The following is a 9,861-nucleotide window of genomic DNA, read 5'->3' on the forward strand; positions in this document are numbered from 1 at the left end:
GAATTTAGGTCCTGAGGGCTCTGGCCTCATCCATGGATTAAATGCTACCATAAAAATTGCCTATGGAGGACTCTCCTGCCTTCCACTTTCCAGTGTAGGGCCTGGTGAGCATCTTGCCAGAATTTTGGGCTTTTTTCTAGCCTCTTCAACTGCATAGTTAGTAGTACTTAAACAACTAAGAAGTTGGCAATACTAAATAAAAGAAGGTCCTATAAGTAGGCCCGGGGACCCCAAAAACTATGAGGAAAACTGGGCAAAGAAAAACTAAGTCCACTGCCTGAGATCACACAGCAAGTAGATGACTACTACACTAGAACCATGGGCAGTACGACTTCCAGATTGAAGCCTGGATCTCACCTGTGGCCTGCTTCTCAGTTACTGATCACAGTGACCCTGAGAAGCTGCCAGAGGTGGAGCAGGGCAAGCAAGGAGAGGCTACAGGAAAATGGGATTCTTCCTAGGGGCAGTGTGGAGGATAGGATATCAGCTCTGTCCCTCCTCAGCTCCTCCAGAAAACCTCAGATGCCATCTTCAAGCTGTTTGGGGAGACAGCATCCCCTTTTTGGCTGGCGGGGGTTTCACAAATGTTGGGAATGAAGATCCAGCTAAAATTAACCGTTATCAAGCTGCCAGCCCTGCAAATAAACCTGCCTCCCATTGGCTGCTGGTGATGTCACTGTCAGGTTAATAATAGCTGCAGTGCCCAGCTAACCACCTGTGTGGGTGCCTTCTGTGAGCCATGGCCAGGCCAGCCTCCTGGAGTCAATGTCCAACAGATGTGTGTCACTTGGCCCAAGGTGGCTTATACAGGGTCTTGGGGACAGGGTGAGGGTCTGGGGACATCTTCGAAGTCAGAGAGTTTCCAGGGAGCTCCACCTGGTTTAGGCTGCCAGATGCCTTCTGGTCCCAAAGCACAGTCCTTGGGCTTGGAGCCCTTCACTACTGAGTCCTGGGCAGCCACTGAAACAAGGCCCTCCCTTGAGATCAGCTACCAGGCAGGTACCAGGAGACTGAGTGAGCTCCTGAGGCAGCAAATAAACTGTCTACATGATGAGGGGAGTTCTGGGCTCTGGGGCCAATCTTTGACAAACATTCAGTACCTTCCTGACTTAGAGCAGTTGGGCAGGGGGCAGGTGAACTGCAGACCTAGAAAACAACTGGATTTCAGGCTAGCCAGGACCCCAAATATACTATCCTCCAAGGCATGGGGCCTGTAAGGTCTGAGACATCCTGAGTCTGTCAGGGAGCCCAGAGCCACAGGGAGCTGTTGCCATGGTGAGCAGCAGCTCAGCAGGCAGGAGGCTCCTCCTTCCTCCTCCGGGGAGCCCAGCCCTACATCATCCAAACAGCAGAGAGCTGTTCATCCTCTGGAAACCAGTAAGAGTATGACAGACACTGGGACACAAGTCACATTCCACCGATGCCTCACAGCAGACCCATTTCTGGGGTAAGGGCAGGGTGCTACATCCAGAAACAGAAGGGAAGACCAGAAGCGTCTTCAGGCCACAGAGCGCAGTCATTTCATTAAGAGGAAAGTACATCAGCCAAGTCTAGCAGTAGGATGGAGGAGGTCCTGGGTATGTGGTTAGGTCTTCTCAGGACTCACTGGAAGCAAAGCTCACTTCAGTGGCCCATCTTTAGTTCAGGAAAGGGCACCACAGCACCTGTGTATTTGACACATGTTTGTTTGTTTTGTTTTGTTTTGTTTTGTTTGAGACAGGGTTTCTCTGTGTAGCTTTGCGCCTTTCCTGGAACTCACTCTGTAGCCCAGGCTGACCTCGAACTCAAGATCCGCCTGCCTCTGCCTCCCGAGTGCTGGGATTAAAGGCGTGCACCACCACCGCCCGGCTCTTGACACATGTTCTTTAGGGCCTGACTACCCAGGGAACAGTGCTCACAAGTGCCTGTAGGAACTCTCACCCTTTGAAAAGAATTGCCTTACATTAGGCAGTGACCCTGCAGGGAACAGCCAACCTTAGGAGTAACCATGGTCTACATGATCCAGGAGAATCCCTGGGAGGCCATCATCCATGCCACCAAGAGTCACATCTGAGGGCAAAGGGACGCAGAGGAGGTACAACATGGAGAGGGTACAGTCCTTAATAAAATTTTTTTTTATTTTAAATTACTAGTCTGAGTGTGTGTCTATACATGTAAGTGCAACTCAGACGTTGAATCCCCTGGAACTGGAGTTACAGATAGCTGTGAGCTACCCAATGTTGGTTGGTACATGTTCCTAACTACTGAGCTATCTCTCTAGTCCCATGTAGATCCTTTTAAAAGAAGGTGAACAGACTCGGAATTGCACAGGGAAGACCATATTTTTTTTTTAGTGTCCAGAGAGTAAACACACCCATGGAATCAACATCCAGATCGCTCCCTTGTGCCCCTCCTGATAATGGCCACCTCTCAGCGGCCACCCCCATGAGGACCCCTGACACAGATTTGTTAGAGCTGCTTTAAACAGTACAAACTGGAGCCTCCAACCTCCATCCTCTATCTGACTCCCCTCCCTGCTCACCAGCTTCCTGTCACCATAACAGACACCTGATATGAGCTGCTAATACAGCGAAAGTATCATCTGCCTTCAGCTTTGGGGTTCCATGGCAAAATGGCCCCACGCCAAGGCAGCACACTGTGGCAGAGAACAAAATTGCTCACCTCCTATCCAGGAAGCAAAAAGAGAGAGAGGCCCAGGTCTCCCAGTCCTACTCAAGGGCACATTCCACTATGCTAAAGACCTTCTCCTAGGCTTCTGCTCTAAAGAAACCACTGTCTCCCAACAGTCGCACCTTAGGGTCCAAGCCTACAAACACATGGGCCTTTGAAAGTATTCAACATCCACACTACAGTGCACATCATCCTGGCTGTGAGATTCAGCCACACTGTGCCAGATGCTATAATTTGTTTTTGTGGCTGAATATTATTCCACACAGCTTTAACCTGCTACACGCAAACCTGCCATAAACAGGTGTGTACACATCATATGTTATAGTTCTGAAACAGAGGGTCAAAGACTTTGGTGTACTGCCCCTTGACTCTAAATTCAACCCCTGTGATGGTGCTCAGGATGTATATCAATATCATCATTGGACCCAAATTCTCCAGGCAACAGGAACCAGTCAGGAGCATCTGGAAGCCCTTGGTGACTCGCTGACTGACTGACTTCCCTCACTGTGGATGCCACTGCTCTCATTCCTCATGTAGCTGGTGTCCCTTCACTGTATACAGAACTTTGGGAAGTGGCTCTGAGTTCTATGGTCTCCTCTGCAGATGACTGGCCTTTGTTCAATTGACGTTCAGTTACCAGACTTACACAGACTGCTTTCCAAGATGTTAGAGCCACCCAGGTAACTCCTGAGTGCCATTCAGCTTCTGCCTCCATCTCCCCTGCAAGGCTTCCAGTGGGCTTATATTGAACCTGTGCTGGGTGTATCTAGGGCAAGCTTACTAAAAATTGAAGTCCTTCCTCAAGTAAATAAATAAACGAGGAGACCCACACATGCTGGCTGGATCCATTGCTGCTCCGTGCTGCTTATTTTCTAGAATTACAGCCATGTGGCGGCCTCAGCCTGGGTGAAGTCCAGTGATGCACGCCCTTGAATATTTCTTTGTCTTGGTTCACAGGACCCTGAGACTGAGCTGCTGGGATATGAGAGCGATGGTCACCTCCAGGCTCTGTCTTGTAGCCTACATGGCAGATGAGGCCAGGAGGGCACGGGCATTACCAAGGGGCTGCTAGGCTGCCAGCCAACAAGAAGAGCTACGTTTCCCTAGTGACCAGAGGCACTGAACATCTTCTCTCGTAATGATTGGCTTTCGTAGATCTCTGGAGAAAGGTCTAGTCAAGTCCTTGACCCAGTTTAGTTTGAGCTATTTATCTTTTTGTGTCAAGTTTTGAGAGTTCTTTATAGATTGTGAGCACAAGTCCTTTACAGATGCTTGATTTGAAAGTTTTTCTTCTAGTCTATAGGTTGTTTTTCAGTCTCTTAACAGTATTGTTCACCGTGTTTTTCCAGCAGGGTGGAGGACACTGCAGCTCCAACAGCTCCAAGACTGTGAGACTCCCTTGACCCGGTCTCTTAAAAAGTAACATTGACAATATAAACTAAGTTTTAAACTTTGATGTAACCCAGTGTGTACATATTCATCTGGAACGTCATGCTGTTTTTACATTGGCTGGTCCCAGTCACAGTCATACTTGCCTGTTACCCATTTGTATATCTGATTTTTAGCAATTTTTTTTCCGGAGCTGAGGACAGAACCCAGGGTCTTGCACTTGCTAGGCAAGCGCTCTACCATTGAGCTAAATTCCCAATCCTCTAGCAATGTTTTTATTTATTCTTTGAGAAAAATTTTTTGGCTTTTTAAGACAATCTCACTCTAGGCTACTAGAGTAGTACTGGGACTCACTATGTAGACCAGGCTAGCCTGGAATTCACAGAGATCTGCCTGCCTCTGCCTCTCAAGTGCTGAAATTAAAGGCGTGTGACACTATGCCTGGCTTATTCTTTGAAAACTTTGTACAATATGTTTTGATCATATTCACCCCTCTGCCTCAACTCCTTCTAGATTCTTCCCCTCTTCTCTATCCACCCAACTTAATGAACTCTTATGTTCTCTCTCTCTCTCTCTCTCTCTCTCTCTCTCTCTCTCTCTCTCTCTCTCTCTCTCTCTCTCTGAAAAACAAACAACAACAAAACCTGAGTCTAGTTCGTATTGGCCAACTACTCCCAGGCTCTGGAGTGTCTGGAGTATGGTCTATATTCAAGGTATCACTTCATTGAAAAAACTGACTTTCATTCTCCTAGAAACAACCAAATGTTAACAGTGCCTTACCAAGGGTGGACTACATGCCAACCTCTCATCCTCCATACTTGGATTTTGCCTGGCTTGAATTTACACAGGTCTGTAACCTGGAAACTATGACAGTCTTTGAAGGCTGTCACAGTCTTTGTGAGTTCATATGGGCAGCTGCCCAATTGTGTTTTGAAAACATTGTTTCCTTGAAGCCATCCACCACCTCTTGCTCTTACAATCTTTCTGCCACTACTTCCACATGGATCCCTGAGCCTTGTCCGGAGAGGTGTGACACAAACATCCTATTTAAGGTTGAGCATTCTAAAATCTCTGTATGATGACCAGTTGTGGGTCTCTGTGATAATTGCCATCTACTGCAAGAAGAAGCTTCTCTGATGAGGGTTGAGCAAGGCACCAATATATGGGCATGTCATACGTCACTGCGAGTCATTTTAGTAGTGTGTTTCACCCTAGGTCCATGTCCTATCCAGCCTTAGTTATGTGGTTGATTTGTTTGTTTGTTGAGATAGGGTCTCACTGTGTGGTCCTGGCTGGCCTTGAACTCACAGAAATCTGCCTATCTCTGCCTCCTATTAAAGGAGTATGCTACCATGCCTAGTTTGTAGTTGATTTTTGTATGAGGTGTAGATAAAAGTTTTTTGGATTTTTTAGTTTGCGGGGGGCGGGGGGGGGGTTGTTTGCTTGCTTGATTTGTTTTTGTTTTTGTTTTCTTTTGGATGGCCACTCCTCCCAGCACCATTTGTTGAAAAGACGACACTTACCTAGTCAGATAGCACACCCCTATGAATGATCCCGTAACTCAGACTATGGGCAAGAGGATAGCAAGTCTGAGGCTAGTCTGAATTGCATCATAAACCCTATCTCAAAAAAGAGGGGGGAAAAGATTCTATTTTCTCCATTGAATTGCTCCCATGGCTTTCTTAGAGCACACTTAAAGACATTTATCAGGCTTTTTCTACACTCTCCATCTGGTTTCATTGACTGATAGATTTTTGTTCTCACCAACACCTTCACTATCTTGCTAATAAGGTAGTATTTGGAAGAACACTGTGTAAAAAAACGGACCATTATGCACACACACCATATTTAAAAATCATAGAGGAGCCAATGAGATGACTCAGCAGGTACAACACTTGAAATTTGACAATGCAAGTCTGATGGCCTGGGTTCGATCCTTGGAATCCTCCCTAAGGTAGAACCAACTCCACATATGCACCATGTTCATGGCAGCAGTATTGCTAACAGCCAGAAGATGAAACAACTTGAATATCCATCAACAGATTGAGCTGTATTTATATACAGTTAAATATATGTAGCCATTAAAAGAAATGAATTTCTGACACTCGCTACAATGTGGATGAATCTTGGAAACATTTTGCTGAGACACAAAAGTCACACTGTGTCTGAAATATTCAGACAGAGCAGTTCCGAGGCTGGGGTGTTAAAACCGTCTGTCTGGGCCCTTTTTTTCTCTTCCCAGATATGACAGTGGGCAGGTTTGGAGAGACTTCTCTTGTTCAGGCAATCCTGAACAAGTGCTCAGAGCTAGAATCCAGAGGCCTATAGATACAACCCATGTAGAAACCAGAGACTTACAGTTCTAGGCTCTCAGTTTGGAGGTGTATGGCTCTGGGCTTTACTCACCATTAGCCTGGTGTTTGGTAGCTTTGTAACCCTCTGCTTCCAGAAGTTAAATGGCTGCAGTAGGTAGCAATAAAGTGGCACTAGGTGGCATCTTCTAGTGTGACAGCTGTCACACAGGCCTTGAGTGTTGGACTCGTAGCTCCACAGCAAGCATTACACCCCTAGCCTAGGGTGTCAGTATAGGGTCTAGCTTTTGGTCTAGGATATCTGAGACCCTGGGCCCTGAAGACTTTCTGGAATGCCTGCAGCCACCCAGGCATGCCATTTCTCTCCTTTCTGCCCTGTTCATCCTCAGTTCCTACCCTCTCTTAACTAGCTTTTACTTTCAACATCTTTCAAGGTCTCTACCACCTCGTTCTCATTGTTTCTACCCTAATCGTTCCCTTGAACTCTTCTGCTAACACTCATCACAGTAAATGCCGTCACCAGCCACCCTCTGCTACAGCCACCTCTGCCACTGACGCTGCCTTTGCACTGTTTCCAGCTCAGCTCTCTCCACCAATGGCGATCAAAAGTAGGTCAGAAAAACCACCAGAGAGAAGCATTTGGTTGGGCCCTGCGTTGTAACACCAGGGGGCAGCAAAAGAAGGCATCTCCCTGCCAGCCTACAAAATGAGCAGACAGTCTGCACCTAGGGCCTCAGAAGGGTTCTGGCCAGGGTGTGTGCACCAATCACAACATTCCTTCATGCAAATAAAAGACCGAGTCTGTATCATTTCCAAGATTATGCTGGGACACCAGGAGACGTGTCCACTTTGAGTCCCCGTGCAAAAGTCTAGCATCCTCCTCCTCACAGTATCTTAATCGTTTTCCACTTTTGACCCCTTTTCTTTTTTGTTTTTTGAGACAGGGTTTCTCTATGCAGCCCTGGCTGTCCTGGAACTCGCTCTATAGACCAGGCTGGCCTCGAACTCACAGAGATCTGCCTGGCTCTGCCTCCTAAGTGCTGGGATAAAAGACATGTGACACCAGTGCCCGGCTTGCGACCCCTTTTCATCTGAGAAATTTTATGTATCCCTTGGGATATAAGTATATGAAATAAGTATATGAATCAAATGGTCATTGATAATAAATAATAAAAAAGTTAGAAGTTTATATAACTTTACCATTTATTTATATAATATATAATTTTACCATTTATTAAGGAAAAAGGAAATTTTACTACTTATGAGATGAGTGTGCTTATTTGTTTTTACTTACAGAATTAAATCTCTACCAAATATTGATACTGCAGGACATAGCATCTTCAACATTTTTCAGAACTGATCAACATTTTGATTTTATAATCTTCAGTGCTTTGCTTAGCATGGCGCTCCACATAAATGCATGGCACAAATGATAGAGGTGTGTATAGAGCTATTTCAGAGATTGTTGGTAAAGATACTTTTGACCGTGAAGCAGGACCTGACTTTAATTCCCACATGGCAGAAAGAGAGAATTGGCTGCCAAAGTTGTTTTCTGTCTTCTGACTGTGACACAAGTGTGTACACATACAAAAATAAATTAATAAATTAGTGTAATAAAAACATATATATAAGCTAGTTTATCTATTTCTCTTAAAGAACTTTTTTATATTTATGTAGTGTGCATATGTGCAAATGTGTGTGCTCATGAGTGTCATGGACTGCTTGTGGAGGTCAGAGGTCAGGAGCTAGTCCTCTCCCACCACGTGTTATCTGAGGATGGAACTCAGCTTGTCATGTTTGGCACCAAGCACCTATATCCACTGAGCACCTCTCTCTGCCTTCTAAAGAACTGTTTAAATATTTATTTTTATTTCTGTATGTGTGTGTATGAATCTGTGCCAGATGTTTGTGCTTGTGATAGTTCCCTACTGAAGGACCACTTCCCAGCTTCCCTTGCAGACTACTGGCTGCATCCCATCTTCTTCTGTAGGAATTTTGGTCATCCAAACACCTGACAAAGATACCCCTTCACCATGAGTAAACATAGTCCTGTCTAAGGTCAGACCAAGTCTCTCTTTCTTCCCACCTTCCATCTTTTTACAGTTGCCTTTTAGTAATCTAAGATAATGGTGTTGAAAATTGAGATGGGAAATTTAAGCCTACTAGTGTAGATGAAGTTTTCCTGGTCCTGCCTGGCCCACGGTCAGGACAAATCTCTCTCACCCACCAGTCCTGCAGCCAAGTAAACACACAGAGACTTATATTACTTATAAACTGTATGACTGTGGCAGGCTTCTTGCTATCCAGTTTTTATATCTTAAATTAACCCATATATATATATATATATATATATATATATATATATATATATATATATATATATATACACATACCTTGCCACGTGGCTTGTGGCTTATCAGTATCTTACATCATGCTTCTTCTGTGTCTGACTGGAGACTCCTGACTCAGCCTTCCACTTCCCAGAATTCTCTCTCCTTGTCCTGCCTATACTTCCTGCCTGGCTACTGGCCAATCAGCACTTTATTTATCAATCAATCAGAGCAACACATTCACAGCATCCCCAGCATACTAGTGTCTCAAACTCACTCATGGACAAACCTCCCTGGCTGTCATATGCTCCTTAGACCTGGGTCTAAGAGGTCCAGATGGGGCCACCAGTTTCTCTCAAGCAGCCTTTTCTTCTCTCTCTCCTCTCTCTCCTCTCTCTCTCTCTCTCTCTCTCTCTCTCTCTCTCTCTCTCTCTCTCTCTCCTTCCCTCCCTCCCTCCCTTTCTGTACTTTCTCTCTCTCCTTACTGTCCTGCCTTGACACAGTCTGACTTATGTGGAAGGCCATGTAATATTTGACCAGACTATGCATGCAACATAGTAAGACACTGGGAAAAGGTAATCTGTTGGACCTAACTCAGAGGCACCCTAATTAGGTCTGGGAGCGGGTGGAGCTTTCTTCTATCTTGAGACCTGATCAGTCGAAGGCACAGGGACTTGCCACTGGCTGCAGGAACTACTTCCACTGGCCCTGTGGTTTCTTAGCCCTAGAATTTTAACAGTCAGGGACACCCCCTTACTTTTCAGACATATTTGGTCATTTCTAGACTTGGAGGACACTCTAAGCAACTGAAGATTGATCCCTGTTTTTGCCTTTGTCCCTCATCTACTCAAAAAATTCTGTAAAATTAAAACCAGCAACTCTCCTTCACATTTCAATGAAAATCTGGCCTCAATATACATTAGATGAATGGCCACTGCAGGCCCAAGTTCAGAACTTTCAATTTTTAATATCTAACCCAATTTAAATAATACCATAAGATGAAATGGTGGCATGGTCTGAAGCCCCATAAAACTCCCAGCTCACTTAAATCATTCTTAAGGCTCTGGCTTACAACCACACCTGGAGCAAGACAGCCCACCATTTCTGCTGGGCCTGCAAACTTCTATCTATTCCTAACTGAGCTAGCACAGAACTCTTGC

The sequence above is a fragment of the Peromyscus maniculatus genome, chromosome 4, assembly GCF_049852395.1.
Source record: "Peromyscus maniculatus bairdii isolate BWxNUB_F1_BW_parent chromosome 4, HU_Pman_BW_mat_3.1, whole genome shotgun sequence".
Classification (NCBI taxonomy): domain Eukaryota; kingdom Metazoa; phylum Chordata; class Mammalia; order Rodentia; family Cricetidae; genus Peromyscus; species Peromyscus maniculatus.